This window comes from Sorex fumeus, unplaced genomic scaffold, assembly GCF_029834395.1.
Source record: "Sorex fumeus unplaced genomic scaffold, SorFum_2.1 ptg000072l, whole genome shotgun sequence".
NCBI lineage: Eukaryota > Metazoa > Chordata > Mammalia > Eulipotyphla > Soricidae > Sorex > Sorex fumeus.
This window is the reverse complement of record NW_026606129.1, coordinates 65,919,492-65,936,765: the sequence shown is the minus strand read 5'-3', so window position 1 is coordinate 65,936,765 and position 17,274 is coordinate 65,919,492.

Here is a 17,274-nt window from a genome sequence, read left to right as displayed (position 1 = left end):
CAGCTAGCTTTCAACTTAACCAAGTTTACAAAACTGCAGGTTGCCTCTTCATGTTTTTGCAAAACGCATCAAATCAAACACCGAAAGCCAAATTCCATGGGGACTGAGTGCTTTATTATCACTTTAGTAAGTAATCCTTGGACGTGTACACATTTCTAAACCCCAGCATTTGGAAAGCATCAGCAGACCAGAAACACCATAAATGTTTTTTTAAAAACCATTATACAAGTAAATTGGGATTTAAAAAATGCATTTTTAGCATGTTTTTCTTCAGTTGGATCAACCATATGTTAAAGTAAGCTTCACCTATGGCAACAGTTTTCATCTGAGGCTTATTATAGCTTAATAAAAGAGTATGTGGGTGGTGAGCAGAAACTTGCACAGAGCTGTTAGAAAATTAGAACTAATGGCTTTTGTCTTTTTGCCTCGTTTGATTTTTACCTGGATTAGAGATAGGTGAAGCTGAACCAGGACTGCGCCATCCATGCTAGGCTCTCCAAAGAGAGAGCGTCATGTAGGGTGGGACCCAGCTGGGGATAGGACCACAACTCAAACTGCCTGGCTTCTGATCTGAGCTCTACAAACAATGACTATGTGAAAATTCCAAATTATGAATCCCTCCAAGCTTGGGGGAAATGTAACATTGAAATCCAGAGCACCGACTAACACAAATGGTAGCGTTTCTATCATAAGGTTTATTGCAGTTTTATTACTACTTATTAAACTCTGTATTTGAACTCAAGCTCATGTGGCACATTGAAAATCAACATATATTTGGATGCCTACTCTGTGCTAAGCACTGAGCTAAGAGGTGGCTATTTGGTTATAAAGACCACTTGGTTTAATGAATATTGGTTTATTAGAAAAATGGGGCTAATAATGCCTGGCTAGTATGATTGTACATGGCATGAGGCTTTCCATAGAGCTAACTTACCTCCATTTTCTTTTTATTAGTCCAATTGGTTTTTTTTTTAAACTTTTTATTTGAATCACTGTGAGACAGCTAATTACAAAGCTGTTCATGACTGGATTTCAGTCATACCATATTCCAACACCTGTACCTCCACCAGTGTACATTTCTCTGTACCAGTTTCCCCTGGTTCCCTCCCATCATCCCCCACCCACACCCCTTGCCTGCCTCTATGGCAGGCACTTCTCTCTCTCTCTCTCTCTCTCTCTCTCTCTCTCTGTCTCTCTCTGTCTCTCTCTGTCTCTGTCTCTCCTTTTGGGCATTACCTTACCTCCAATTTTTGTTTTTTTAAATCCCATTTTTGGAGGAACCGGGTAATTCTATTCCTTGGGGTGTGTCTGCTTGTTCTCCCATAAATGGTCTGATAATTATTCCTTTCCATACCAGCCTCCTCTCTGTTGATTAAGCTTATCAACTTTGTTCTACCTCAGACCCTTTGCATTTCCTTGTTCAGCTACCCTGCCAGTCTTTTCTCTGGTCTTTTATGTGACAGTTCTTTCTTAATCTTCTGGTCTCACCTTGATTATTCACGTCCACTTCAGATGTTCTGTCATTGTACCAAGTTTCTTGCCTTTTACTCCTTCTTGTCCCCACCTGAAATAATCCAGGTAATTTGTTAGTTTCTTTATCTATTGCCTTATACTCCATGAATGTGAGGCCCTTGTAGTAACATCTTGATTTATCTTGTCTGAGGTCAAATGGCCAACTCTTATCTGAATGCCTGGCAAATAATAGGTGCCTTTAAATATATCTTGAATTTCAATGTACAACTTGGAATTCAAATAGAAAGTTACATAAGTAGTGGAAAATGAACCTTTAGAATTAATCTCATGTTAGAAGTACTGCCACAATATTTTAAAAGGCCAGTATTTTATTTTATGGGCACAAAACTTTCTTTATTAATGTTATTATTATTATTTCTTATTATTAGTGAAACACCATGATGTACAGTTGTAGACTTACAAATTTTCGTGCTTGGGTTTCAGTTATACAATGATCGAGTACCCATCCCTCCAACAGTGTGCATTCTCCACCACCAATGATCCCAGCAGCCCTCCCCCCCCACCCCCGCCCCCTACCCGCCTGCCCGGCCTTTGTGGCAGGACATTCCCTTTTGTTCTCTCTCTCCTTTTGGGTGCTGTGGTTTGCAATCATGTTTGGTCTATAGTCTGCTTTCAGCATGCATCTCCCATCCTGGGTGGATCCTCCCAACACCCTTTACCTGGTGCTCCCTTCTCTATCTGAGCTGAAAGACCAGTATTCTTAATGTTGTTGTTACCTTTCCTCCATTTACCTCCTTGATCTAACTTCTTGTTATCAGGTGGAAGATAGAATGACAACTATTAATGCAACTGACTAGGGGTACTTTAAGGTCACCTGGGGATTTAATTTTCATGCCAGGATATAGAAAACCATATATCATTTCTAGAAAAATGGAGACTAATGGCTGGACCATATTACCACCATCTCAGCCAGTTAGATGATATTCCAAGAAAACAGTTGGAATGGTTATAATGAGAGTGTTGCAGTGCCTCAAATGACATGGTTATTTAGGGAGGAAGAACATCTTTCTGGGACATGTATGACAGTACACCCTAATGTTTTTTTCTGGTTTCTGCAAGTTCTTGGAGACAGAATAAAGCAATAACTCAATACATTCTTAATTGCTTAGTATAATCAATAATTTGGACAAACTGGCAGGCTACCGAACGTAGCCTGCCCACACGGCAGAGTCTGGCAAACTCCCCGTGGCGTACCCAATATGCCAAATACCAGTAACAATGATGTGTCTCATTCTCCTTAAGAACCTTGAATATAATCTCAGGGCTAGGATGAAGGAGACGTTACTGGGGCCTGCTCGAGGCAATCGACGAATAACAGGATGATTTGTGATTTGTGATTTTGTGAATCAATGATATGAAGGAAAAACACATCATATGGTCTTAGAAATAAGCTAATTATTATAAGACCACTTCAGACTAGATAATGAAAGTGAATGACTAGAAGGTGAATGTGGTTTCCTGTGGTCTGGGCTGAAAAACAGTTATGCTGATGTCTCTTTTGTTACAGCCACAGCACAAGGGACATGTCAGTTCTTTTATCACACAGTTCACTTCTCTCCTTTCCAGGTTGGCAGTGGTGTTCAGTTTTGATCAGTGATAATTTCTGTTCAGTGAAGATCTCTGGGCCATGCACTTGGGGTGTTTCTAGAATATTCAAAAAACTTTCAGAAATGATACTTAGTATTGTTGAAATGAAGCTAGAAGAGGAACCTTTTGTCAAGAAGACACTCTTTTCCCCACCCATTCCCTCATCCAGTTAATGCTTGCACTCACATAGGAGAGACGTATTCTGAACATATCTTCCAAAAGAACATGATACACAAGTTTATTTATTTTTAATCTACCTTTGTTTAGAAGTGTCGGTTTGGGGTCAGGTAGGTAGTACAGCAAGTAAGATGCTGCCTTGCAAGAAACTGACTTAGTTTTGTTCCCTGTTGCTGCATATTTTTCCCCAAGCATGAGCACCAACAGGAATGATCCCTGGCTCATAGTGACAAGTAATACCTGAACACCCCTGGGTGTGGGTCACACCCTCCCACCCTGCACTCTGCCAAAAAAAAAAGAGGTTGATTTATTTAAGGCTTATTATGCGTCAATATGTGCGGAAGGACTTTCCATAGGCATCATCAGCTGTCCTAAGAGAGATACCTAACTTGGCAAGACTCCCATTTTCAGACAGAGAAATCAATGCTGTTTGAGGGTCGATTTATCCTGGTTCACCTGGGAACTAAGTGACTAAGTCAAGACCTACCCGTAGTGCTTTCTCTTAACTGTGGTGTGCTCTCTTTTCTTTAAAGTACCATGTATTCATCACAAACACTGAGAAAATAAGGATAAGGAGAAAGAAATATAAAAATATGCCTGTAAATCACTCATAATTGCATTACCTATGCACTCAAATCCACTGTTGTCAAAATTTTGCTTTCTAGACTGTTTTTATACATGTGTATATGCTTTTTTGTTTATTTAACCTATTTAGTGCACATACTGCTATGTGAAGAGATCATCAACTGCCATCTTTCAAACTTTCCATGTCAGTCTTTCTAAATAAAATTTTATTCTTTCTTGGTTTCATTATTTTTATTATTGTTTATAAAATGTTTATTAAAACATCTAAAATCACAGTTTCCATCTACCACTGAAGTGCCCTTGATTTTCTTTACTGCACATGTACCATGATTCATGTCACCACATCCTTTTCCCTGGACTCTCACTGCTCCCTACCTTCTATGGGACAGAAGTGAACATCTTTAGTACAGTCTTTCAGTATTCAAGTTACTGCTGTGAATGTTTTTGCACATCAGCTTTTTTGTAACTTGTTATTTCTATAGAATAATTCCTAGAATGATATCCACTCCTTACCACAAAGGACATTTCAGGATAATTACATGACCACAGACAATAAAACCTTGAGAGATTATAGCTGCTGTGATGAAGCTTTTGACTGGCTCTCTGCTTCCTGGCTTTGTAAATGCTGGTTGGCTCGCTGCCTACAACTTACAAGGGGCAATGCAGTGAGATATGGAGAAGACAGAACTTGGTGTTATAGGCCGATATAAGAAGTTTAATAATACAAATAGGCTCAAGGCCACTCTCCACACTCTCAGATGAGCCCCACCCAAGAGTGACCAACCTCATCCAGTAAGGGATGAACTTCACTCAAGAGCGGACCAGCAGAAAATCCCAGGTATGCAGGAACCCATGACTGAGATCTCCAAGCCCGCTCAGACTGGGACTGGGCCCCCTTCTCCCAGCTCCCCAGTTTTCCAGTAGCTTGGCAGTCACACCCACAAACTACTTCTGGCGCCATGTAAACTCATCAACGGCTAAGACCCAGAGACTATAAACTAAAGCTCCCAGAAGAGAGTGTCGTGGAATTTCCTGGAGCACACGGCCAAAAGCAGCAGTGTGACCTTTTACACACTATCTCACTGACTTATCAAAAGTAACACACATTTGTTTGGTTTTAACACACTTGCTTGTATTCTCTTATATTAGGGCTTCAATGGCTCCAGAATGAAATACAACAACCTTCACACACTTCCTTCTTATTGTGGTGGGAAGGTGCTCGGTGGTGGGATTGGCGTTTGAATATTATCTGTAACGAACTATTGTGAACTACATTTATGAAAATAACATATATAAGATAATAGAAATGTATTCAATACACATAGCACAGAGAAATGTTGCCCTATATAACTCCAGGAGTTTCAGTGGAGTTAGTCACATGAAAAGTGGGGGAGAATGAGTGATTGGGTTTACAAAATGATATTGTCACCAGGGAGATAGCTCACTCAGCAGGCTAGAGCTTATGCTTTGCATGAAGAAATCCTCGGTTCAAATCCTGGCACCACTTGGTTTTTAAACACTACTAGGAATGATCTCTGAGTATTGAGCCAGGAGTAGCCCCAGAGCATTGAGGAGCATAATACAAAAAAATACAAATCCCCATATCACTGTCACTTACACAATAAAAAAAAGGTAATAGGGCACTGCTAGCACCAGAGAAAATAACCTGGCCCTTCATCACAGGGAGCTTGCTATGTGATATACAGACTATTCTGATTTCAAATCAGTCCCTTGATTTGATACCAGAAGTATATGAGGAGCTTTGGAAAATTTTAAAAATCTACATTTTAGAAGATTGCTTCTGACCAGGAGATGGAGTATGTTTGTTTAGGAGGTGAGGTTGAACATATACATTTGGAGAAAGTTGTAGTTTTCTGGGTGAGAGGTATTTAAAAATTATATACTTCATGGGATTTATATGCATGCAGTAGACATGCACTATAATACTGAGTTGTTGCTTTATTTGTTTTTGGAGTTTTATTTTCAGTGCTAGGGGTCAAATTGAGGGCTTTGCATGTGCAAGACAGGCACTCTACATCCATGTGTCTGATGTATTCAAAGCTAGTGTCCATGCCAACATGCTGTGGATGGGTGGATAGGCCATGTAGCCTGACTCATAACGGTGGCTGGGAAAAGACAGAAGGCTGGCAAGATGCTTCTTGTATGGCAAATGATCCAACTGTCTTGAAGGAGAACACAGTCCTTGTGTGACTCTGGCCCTCAGAAACCCAGTCCCGTCTCTTGCCCCTCAGTCCGTGTGTGTGTTCTGAAAGACAACACACCAGTGGCGATTAATTACAGCTTTCCGTTTGGTAAGGGATCAGCCAGAAACCATATGTAAATGAAGCCAGTATCCACATGAGCTCTGGTTCTCATTCCACTTACATCATGATTCACTTTGGGTCCATCTTGCATCTTTGCACTAGAAGAGTTAATGATTTCTTTGCCTATTTTGATTTTTGCCATGACTTTCAAGGATGGCAGGAAGAAAGCCTAGGCAGACATGTCTGGTGAAAACTCTTGGAAGAGTGGAGACCTTCTGGTAGCAAGACTGTAAGCACATTATGCGTGTAGACCAACAGTAGCCCCAAAACTCAACATAATTCTTGGCACATAGTGTTCATCCAACAGGCTGAGTCATTTGATTCCAGTGTGTTCTAATAAGTCTCTTCTCATTGGGAAAATTGGTAACAGGATCCACTGTAAAACTAAGAAAGGGAAATGATGGTTTATTATTGAACTGATTAAACAAAAGTTCCCAACTACGGCATCTAAAAAGATCTTGGATGGAGACCCTCATGTACATATTTGGTAATTAATATTGTATAGTTTCTAGAATTTTTGTAGGAGGCCAGGAATCGTTTACTAAAAAGCTTATGTAGAGTTATTTGTAGGGTCTGCTGTCTATTGGACCTTTGGTCTTCTGCAAATCCTGTTCTCTTTGTAGGAGTGGAGAGCCTCTGAGTTTGGTTTGAGAGTATGGGTTTCAACCTTTTACCTCCAGGGTACTGTCTGTGGATACCTGAAGACTGACAACTGTCTGTGAACTGGCAGATAATAAGTACTGTGGTAGATCAGTGGTTTTCAGCCTTGTTATGCCTGCAGCCAAGCACCTGTCCATGAATCAGTGACTGAAAAGCAATGACTAGAGCAGGGCTTTAAAAAAGAAAATCAACCTTCTTTTTCCTGAAAATTTAGTTTGGGGAGGGTTGGGGCAGAACTGTTGGTGTCCTGTCTCTGTGCTCAGAAGTGATTCCTACAGGAATTTTGGTACCATTTATAGTGCTGGGGATTTGAACCAGGATCAGAGATTCTCTCTGGCCCCTCACCTGAGAAAATTTTATGTGATCCCAGATACACAAGTATATCAAATAGACATGCAAATAAAACATTTACTAATAGGGCTGGAGAGGTAGTACGCTGGGTTAGTCATTGACCTTGCATGCAACAGACAGGGGGTTATTCCCTTACAGCCCACATGGTCCCCTAAACTCAGACAGGAGAGATCTCTAAGAACAAAGTAAGCCCTGACAACTATGGCTGTAGACCCTAGCCAAAAATTAAATAACAAATTATAAAAGAATTTATATTTTAAGCATTAAAAGATCAAGCAACTCTATATGGGGTCACAACCCATGGTTTAGGAAGCTAGGGCCTTGTGTAGGGCTTCTGAAACTTTTGTGACCCTTTTTGCTTAGAAAATGCAATGCAGGTGAATGCTTCCAGAAATACCTGGCATTCATTATGCATTTGACTTCGAGTTAATTGTCGGTCATTGTGCGTTCAGAAACATTTTACCATTGCCAATTATTTTGTGACCTCCATATTCAGCTTCATGACCTCACAATGGGGCTGTGAGCCACCATTTAAAAAATTAGGATATAGGGCAACCTTTATTTGACTGTGGTCCCCTTTTTCTTTCCTTTCTGTGCCCCCCTGTCATACTGATTTGCCACCTAGTCTGATGCCATGCTCCCCTATTTATGTGATTTCCACATGTGGTTCGTTTGGAATAGCCTGGGAGATAAGCTGGGCTTGAGGACACATTGCGGCATGAGGCAGCATGAAGTGGCATTCTGTGTGTTTGTACAGACAAAGCTGAGCCATGTGCCGGAATGTCAGAGGAAAGAGGAAGAAGCTAGAAGCGGGGGATGCACATGTTGTTTGTGTGAGCTTAGCTGCATTCCTTTGCAGATTATTAGACCTGCTCCTTGGTTCTCCTTGATGACTACCAGGGCAGGTGGAGAAGAATATGGTGGGAGATCAGGCAGCCATCTCTGTCCTCAGCAAAGTAGCTGTGCAGGGAGCACCTTTGTTCACAAAGCATCCAACATTTATTTTCCTGGTTTCACAATCAGATCACCTTGGATTGTAAGGGACATAACTGGAACTGACTTGTGCAAAAAGGAATGTTGGCGCACAGAACTGAGCAATCAGTTGATGGGGGTGTGTAGCCCAGGCTTTGGGCTCCGATCCTAGAGCTGGAATGATTTCAGCAGGGTTTTGTTCCGTCTCTCTAATCTCTTCTCTGTCCACACACTCTCTTCTTGTGTCAGGAGGGCCCTCTCTATCTCCTAACTTACTTCCTATAAAAACAGAACCTCAGGGAAAGAGACCTTTCCTTTGCCAGTTAGTTTTGCAAGAGTCGCAAGATTGGGTTTCCTTGTGCAGACATGGAAAAGTGCCCATCCTCAAACTCTCTAGACAAGTACATGAGTTATGCTGATTGGACAGTCCTGGGTTATTTGTACTGGATGTGACCCAGCCTATTCAAACCTCATGAACCGAAAGCAAGGGAAGGGCCATTCTCCAGGGGAAGACCTTAGGTGCTTTGGCCAGAAATGGGAATGGATCTTGAAGAGATTAAAACAACAGATGCCTATAACTTAGAGCTCTTTCATTTCATCTCGTATTATCGCCCTGATTGATTCTAAGTAGAAATGGCCTACATCAGAATAATGTACATCATAATGGACATAGCAATGGTTGGGGGTTTTATGGAGGGAAGTGGATAGTGGCTTCAGGGAATAAGTGTGCAGGCGGAAAACAGATTTGAAATGAAGCCCAGCTTTGAATACGGATTTTTTTTTAAGTATCTTGTTTGCTATGGAGAACTAAGCAGTGGGAGAACTTGATTGCATTTGATTGCTTATAAAAGTGTTCAAAAGACATTTTATCATACAGTTTAGATGGATAAACAGTTAGAAGGTGAGTGCCATCCTCCAGAGCAATAAACACAATGGGAAAATCTTCTTCATATTCCATTTATTTAGGCTTTAACCAGAGCAGTCTGTGTTCATTGCCTAAACTAAGGAGGAGTTGTGTTAATTCAGGACAGATGGTGCTTAATACTGACCACACATGAAGACTGGTGGCCCCGGGCTCCAAGTTCAGGCAGAAGGCAAGACAGATTTGCACCCATCTGGGATGAGTACCATTAGTTGCTGAGATGCTGTGGCTTAGGAGTGAAACTGTGAAAATTTCTTGGCGAGGTAGATAGGATTGCTACTCTTGGTAATTTTAATAGTTATTTTATAGCAGGCAATTACCTGATTTCAGACACATCTAATCATTTTTATTGTGCCTATATTTGTGAAATAAATCATTTATCTCCATGTTTAAAATGACTTATTGGCACCATATTACAAACCTATTTAGTACTAGGTTTCACACTTAAGCAGTTATGGCTGGACTTTTCTCTCAAAACCAGGACTCTTCCCCACAGGTATCAGAGCTAAACTGTGTATAGGCTCAGGAATCCTTCTCTTCAATACTCTTCCTTGGGCATCCTGAACTCCGATTCTTGGTCTTCAGAGTTACATATATGATCCAGTGGGGCAGGGGGAGGATACAATTATTAAAACTTTAATGTTTGTTTTCTTGAGAGAGGTCACACCCAGCTCTGTGATTAGAGATTACTCCTGACTTGGTGAAGGGGTTGGGGGTACAAGGGGAGTTGTTCTTGGCAATGCTTAGGACAATGCAGTATCAAGATCTCACTCATATTTTTACATTTAGTTTTTATATGTGCATATGTCTTTATGTATTATTTTCTAATCCATTCCTTATACATAGCATATGATTTACTTAAACATTATATATACATGCTTACATATACATATAGATATGTATATACACATATGCATTATGTGTATAGTCATAATTTATAATACATATTGTGTATATATTTATTTGCATATCAATATATTTCATAGTTTTCCTTTTTGTGAAATTCACACATTTTATGTTTGTTCAGCCTTTTTAGGGAAAGGGAGCAAGGGAATCCTAATGGTTAATCTTAGTTTATATTATTTTGCTTTTTTGGGGGTCATACCCAACAAAAGTTCACGGGTCACTCCTGACTCTGCACTTAGGAATTACTCCTGGTGGCCTCACCCATATTTAAAACCGTTTTCTTTTAAATCAAGCTGACATAAAGATGCAAAACCTAGTACAGAGTCCCATATTTTTTTCTCACAGCTTCTGCTAGGATATCAAAATTTGCAATATCACCATATCACTGTACAATCTTTAAAGCAAGGAAATGCATATAAACACAGTATTATCAACTCAACTTCAGACCTTCTAGATTCACCAGCTTTCTCACTAGTGTCCTTAATTCTTGATCCTGGATCCTCCTCCCAGATCCCATGTTGCTTTTCATTGTCGTGTCCCTTTCAGTTGGCTCCACTACTCTGTGAGAATTCCTCTAGCTCTGTCTTTCCAGACTCTGATACATTTGAGAAGAATTCATTTATTTTATGGAATGTCCTTCCATTTGGGTCCATCTGTCATTTGCATGATTAGACTGAGGAATACCTTTCAGAGCAGAGGTCTAACAAATGCCCCATGTTCTTCTCTGTGCACTGTGTCAGGCTGTACAGGATTTGGACACTTCTTAGGGGTGGTAATGCTAATTTTATCACCTTTAAGGTATTGTCAGCTGGGATTCTCAACCACAAAGTTACTAGTTTTTATTTTTCTCATTAATACACAGCCTATGGGAAGACACTTTTGAAACTATGTAAATATCCCCTTTCTCATCTGATTTTTGCCTTGATTTTAGCTTTCACTGAATGATTTTCCCTTGTAACAATGATTATGATGGTGACTGCTTGATAAGAGATAAAATTAAGTAAAGTATTAGTGTTTTTACTCACTATATAACGACATGCCATGAATTGTAATTTTTTTCTTAATTACTTTTCAGGTGTCTCTTTACAGGTATCTATTTTTTTCACATACAGTAATAGTTAATGGACAATTTCATAAACACCTTTTTTAAAAAGTAAAGAAATGTTAATGATTTTTCAACAGCATATCATTCCCTTGTAGAATTGATAGGAAGACTGAGAATTGAGCTTAGAATTCCAACAGAAAGACTGTTAGAATTCTGTTAATATTTGCTTTCCATTGATAACTGAGTCAAAACACAACCTCTATATTTCACTTTCTGATAGATCATACCATTCTGTGGGTTTCCAGAATTGCCAGGTACCATTTTAATATGCACACAAAATCACACACACTAAAGTTGTATGCTCAGGTTGTTCTGTGTTTGAGAGGCAGTGCAGTGGTAAATATCTTCAAGCCCAGTGTTCGTGAAATTGGGCTGCACACTGAAATCACCTAGGGAGGTTTTTTTTTATTTTTGGGTCAGACCCAGTGATGTACAGGGGTTCCTCCTGGCTCTGCACTCAGGAGTTACCCTTGGCAGTGCTCAGGGGACCATATGGGATGCTGGGAATCGAACCCAGGTCAGTTGCGTGCAAGGCAAATGCCCTATCCACCGCGCTATTGCTCCAGCTCCTCACCTAGGGAGTTTTAACTACAGAAATGCCCCCTGTTGTTCTTTAAAAAAATTTTTGTGCCAGAGTGACAGTGCAGGGGGGTGGGGTGCTTGCCTTGCATGTCGTCAACTTGGGTTTGACTCCTGAGCATCAAAAAAAATTATTCAAGTTTACAAGACTGTGCTCATTTTAGGTGTATAATTTCATACTTCAGTTGGGAATGGGTGAGCTACCCCCAACTACCGGTGCTTCCAGTTGCCTGGCAGTCACACCCACGAACTGCCTCTGGCTCCATATAAGCTCCTTAATGATCCAGAGACTCAGAAAAAAACCCTTGGCAGAGAGAAACAAAGAGCAGCACACCACAGTGTAGCCTCCAGACCCCCAAGTCAGCAGCCAGTTATTTAAAAAAAATTATATTAACCTCAGCTGTATAGCCGTATTTTATTTTATTTTATTTTTTTATCATTTTTTTTTTATTAGTGAAACACCGTGAAGTACACTTATAGACTTATAAATTTTTGTGCTTGGGTTTCAGTTAAACAATGATCAAGTACCCATCCCTCCACCAGTGCCCATCCTCCCCCACCACGGGTCCTAGCATCCCTCCCACCCCCCATCCTCCCCCCCCCCCGTCCCACCCTGCCGCTGTGGCAGGGCAGTCCTCCCTGTTCTCTCTCTCTTCTTTTGGGTACTGTGTTTTGCCAGAGAGGCATTGAGTGGCAGTCATGTTTGGTCTATAGACCACTTTTAGCATGTCTCTCCCACCCTGGGAGGGTCTTCACAACACCCTTTATTTGGTGCTCTCTTCTCTATCTGAGCTTCCTTCTCACCTAGCACATGTGTATAGCCGTATTTTAAATTTTAGAATTCCCAGAGCACGTAGCTGTGCAACATCTCATATTTTACATCACTGGCCTACCAAGAATACCAAATCATCTTTCATTTGATGTAAAGTTGAAAGCAACCAATCCCAGGGAGAAACAAATTATATATAATTATATATTATATACATAATATAATATATATAACAAATTATATATATATATATATATACAGCCTGACTCTGCGCCAGGTTGTTTCCACTCGGGGTGCCCCAGAGGAGGGTGGGTGAGAGCCCTCCCCACCCCAAGGGACCCAGCCCCGGCAGCCGACCGCCACCACACTATCCAACTGCCACCACACTCCAGGCCACTTTCTAGACACATCATAAGACACTTCTTACCCATTTTCCATAATTGCCACACCATGTTTGATGGAGTTCAGACAGTAGGCAACAAATCATATGCCTCTTGGAGAGCCCAGCAAGCTACCCCCGGCAAGCTACCGAGAGTATCCCGCCCTCACGGGCAGAGCCTGGCAACCACCCACATGGGCAGAGCCTGGCAAGCTCCCCGTGATGTATTCAATATGCCAAAACCAGTAACTAAAACAGTTCTCATGGTCCTGACCCTTAAAGAGCCTCCAGTCATTGGGAAAGACAAGTAAGGAGAGGCTGCTAAAATCTCAGAACTGGGACAAATAGAGACGTTATTGGCACCAACTCGAGTAAATCAACGAAATCAACGACCAATGGGATGACCGTGATACACACACACACACACACACACACACACACACACTCAAGACTTAACCTTTAACAACTTGTTAGTAATCTCTTTTACAAGGAATTAATGGCTCCAGGGTGAAATGCAACAATCTTCACACACTTTCCTCTAAGGAAAGATTTTTGAATCATTTTTAATGGGTTATTCATAACCAGCCACAGTCACAGTCAGTCAGTCAGTCACAGTCCTCCCGTTGTTCATCGATTTGCTCGAGCAGGCCCAGTAATGTCTCCATTGGAGACTTTGTTGTTACTGTGTTTGGCATATTGAATACGTCACGGGGAGCTTGCCAGGCTCTGCCGTGTGGGCGAGATACTCTCGGTAGCTTGCCAGGCTCTCCGAGAGGGGTGGAGGAATCGAACTCGGGTCGACCATGTTGGCCACTTGTAAGGCGAACACCCTACCGCTGTGCTATCGCTCCAGCCCATACAGAACATAATAAGCAATACAAAATAAATTATTTGTGTCCTGCTTCGGGGGCAGGGTTTGGGGGTTGGGGTGGAAACATTTGAAATATGGTGGTGGGAAGGTATAATGGTGTTGGAATATTAAATGTAATAAATTACTGTGAACAACTTTATAAAAATAAAATTAAATTTAGTAAAAATTCATGCTACTTCAAAATATGTGTTCTACCTAAGGAGTTTTAATCACCTGGGCATGCATAGATCCCATATCCCTCCAGGCATCTGATACAAGCAAGGGTGTGACCTGAGAATGAAAGCTTTTTTTTTAAGATCCCCAAAGACTAGTCTATACTGGAAGTTCAAAAAATTGAATTCGATGCTTCTAAGGTTTGTGTGGCATGTTTCTGGGTCCATATTCACTAATTTCTGTTAACAGAAAAAATTCTTTTTGCCTCCACTAGCCCTAATTCACATACATATCCACTCTTACATTCACATTCGTGGGCCACCAAAGACTGAATTTTGAGTGACCTCTGTGACTTCCTAAGATTTGTTCACTAATCTCATATTCTCAAATAAAAATGAAGTTAAGTTAGAGCGAGCGATTAAATTCAGAAACAGAACTAAGGTGTTTTAACACTATATACCTGTCTTGTTAAAATTCTAAAGCTCTTCATTAATTAAAATAATTGCTGCCATATTGAGCATTTACTCTTTGCCAGAGAGTATGATGAATATTTTACAGGTTTTATTTAATTGTCACAATTTAATCATGAAGTGGGAGCTTGGTTTGAGATAAGTATTCATTTTAAAGATGAAGAAATGTAAGAACAATTTATTCAATTCTTACCATGTCCTAAGCACTGTTCCAATAGTCTTATTTTCTCCAAGAGAAGGCAAGCAACTTGTTCATGGTCAGGTAGTCTAGAAGAACAAAACTGAGATTAAATGTGGTCCTGCCTGCCTGATCCTAGGGTGGGTTTACTACATGATTGCACTGGATTACTTCTAAAAGATGAAATGCTCAGCACTGTGACAACTCAGGTCCCAGAGTCACGAAGATATTTTGTTTCATTTTAGTCTGTGCTGGACAGTCCTGACCCTGGTAAGGTGGCTTCAAGTATAGAGGACCGTAGCCATTAGTGGCCTCTACTCTTGCATTTACTTTTATTTCACCTGTCAAAATGCTTTCAAAGTAGGGTAAGCATAATCCTTACTTTGCGATGTTTGGGTTGTAGTTTTAAAAAGATCAGTTAGTCTTTGATCGCATTAGCATCAAGTAAAGGGAAGACTCTGATGAATTTCACTTCAAGGAAGAGTGGCTCCTTCAAGACGAATTAGTAATAGGTTGGGTTGTCCCAGAGCATCTGCAGTTAATCCTGGCATGCTGTGAAAAAGCAATTCACTTCCTTCCTGTTTATTGCTCACAGTGAAGGTGTTTATTTGGAGGGATACTGCTAGATGAATTTCATACATTCTAGCCCAGGTCTTTAATTTAATGTTGCATGCTTTCCTTCACTTGATCCTGGAAGTTCTGCACTTCTGTAACTATGCAGAGTCTAAGCTTTTTTTTTTTTGATGCTTCACAATGATTTCCTAAGAATTATTACCCCCAGTTCCGTTGCAGGAGGTCCTTTCCACTGAACTCAGGTGCTGGGCTTCTGTCCTGTTTCATAAGAAGCTTTTTGGGGTGTCTTGTTCAGTGAACATATCTGCTTGGTGTGGCCAGCAGAGATTGGCACAAGTTTCTGCCTCTTGGGAAGCAGATCAGAACAAGTGATGGTTGCATAAATTGGGTTGGACAGATCTCTAATTTTCCTAATTGAAACTGACACAATAGGTGGTTCTTAGTGGCACCTTTGTAGGAATTTGGTTTCATCCCCCCACTCTGAGTTCTTGCAGCTTTTTCTCTCCCACTGTCAACTGTCAAGTCTGGCTACTAAGGGAAGAGGACAGACAATGTGGGGGAAAAGATGGAATGGTGAGGGCAGAACCCATGCTCCTTTTCACAAAGAATGACTTTTCTTCAAAGTGGACAAAGGATATGAACAGGAAGTGAGAGACGCCAAATTGACATGGGAAATGAGAATATAAGAATTGCAGTTAATCAACAATAAAATCAGAATAAACTAAAGCAAAAATATGATAACGTCTTACCTATTGGACTAGTAAAGACTTAAGATATTTTTTGAGTTGTCAATACCACTGAGTAGTAAATGGCACTAGAAAATAGATACTTTCATACACCATTAGGAATACACATTGATTCAAAATTTCTGGTAAGATAATATCAAAAGCACAAAAAAAATCCCTGCCCTTTGACTTAATAATGTCATTTCCAGTAATCATTGTTAAGGAATTACTTTATATAAACAGAAGAAGAAAATGTATCATTCAAGTATTATATAGCGACATTATTTTCATTCCTCAAATCAGAAATTGGAAATGACATAAATATTTATCAATTGGGGCCAGAAAGATAGTAGTATGGGTGTTAAGGCACTGGCTTTGCATGCAGTTGACCCAAGTTTGATCCCTAGAACCACATATTGTTTCCCAAGCCCCAGGAATGACCTTGGAAAACTGAGCCAGGAGTAAAGCACTGCTGTGTGTAATCCCCACCCCACACTACATTTACTGGTAAAGATATGCCATATTTTAGCAAGATGAGACTTGAATGTTAACATATTGGAATAATATAGCCATTAAAAGTAATGTTTTCTTAAACAGTCTCATAAATCAATGTTACCTTGGGTCAGAGAGAAAGTACAGTGGGTAGAGTGCTTGACTGGCTGACCTGGGACCCCATATGTATCCCCAGCATCCCATGTGTTCCCCCACGCCCTGCTAGAAGTGATTTGCATGTGTAGGACTAGGAGTGACTCCTGATCACCACCAGTTGTGACCCCAGATTGAATAAGTCATAAAATCATATATGTGTGTATGTATATATATGTAAAATACCAGTGTTTGCTTAGTAGAAAATAAATCAAGGCTATGGGGCTCCTTCCTTGCATATGTGAGGCCTGTACTTTAATCTTTGGTACCAGATGCACAAAAAATTGAAAATCACACAAAAGACAATGTTGGTAAAGGTTTTTATGATGTGAAAAATGTTAATGTTTTTTGATAAATGCAAGTTGTGTGTTAGTTTGTTTCTCATAAAAAAATACATGTATGAGGCACCTGTTGGAGGCAACTTGAGAAGGACCCCACGACCCCAGCCTGAAGCCCCAATCCAATTCCCTGCTCCAGAAAGGTCCTGAGTGTTGGTGGCTTGCTTACAGCTTCCCAATGGTGCCCTCAATTCTGCCAAGACGCCTAAAAGGGACCAATTAGAGTCATAATTTCATCCTCCACACCTGAAAACTGAACCATATGGCTTCCTACTCTTCCAACTTCACACTGAAGACACCAGTATCCCATGGAAGCCCATAACCTCTCATTGCATCTAGTCACTGAATGACTAAGAGCATCCTTATGGGAGTGAACTATAAAAATTCACCCCAGCGAATAGCAGACACAATGGGGAAGCTGCCTAAAAGCCCATCAAGCCCAAAGAGTTAAGATAATAGCCTAGAATACTCT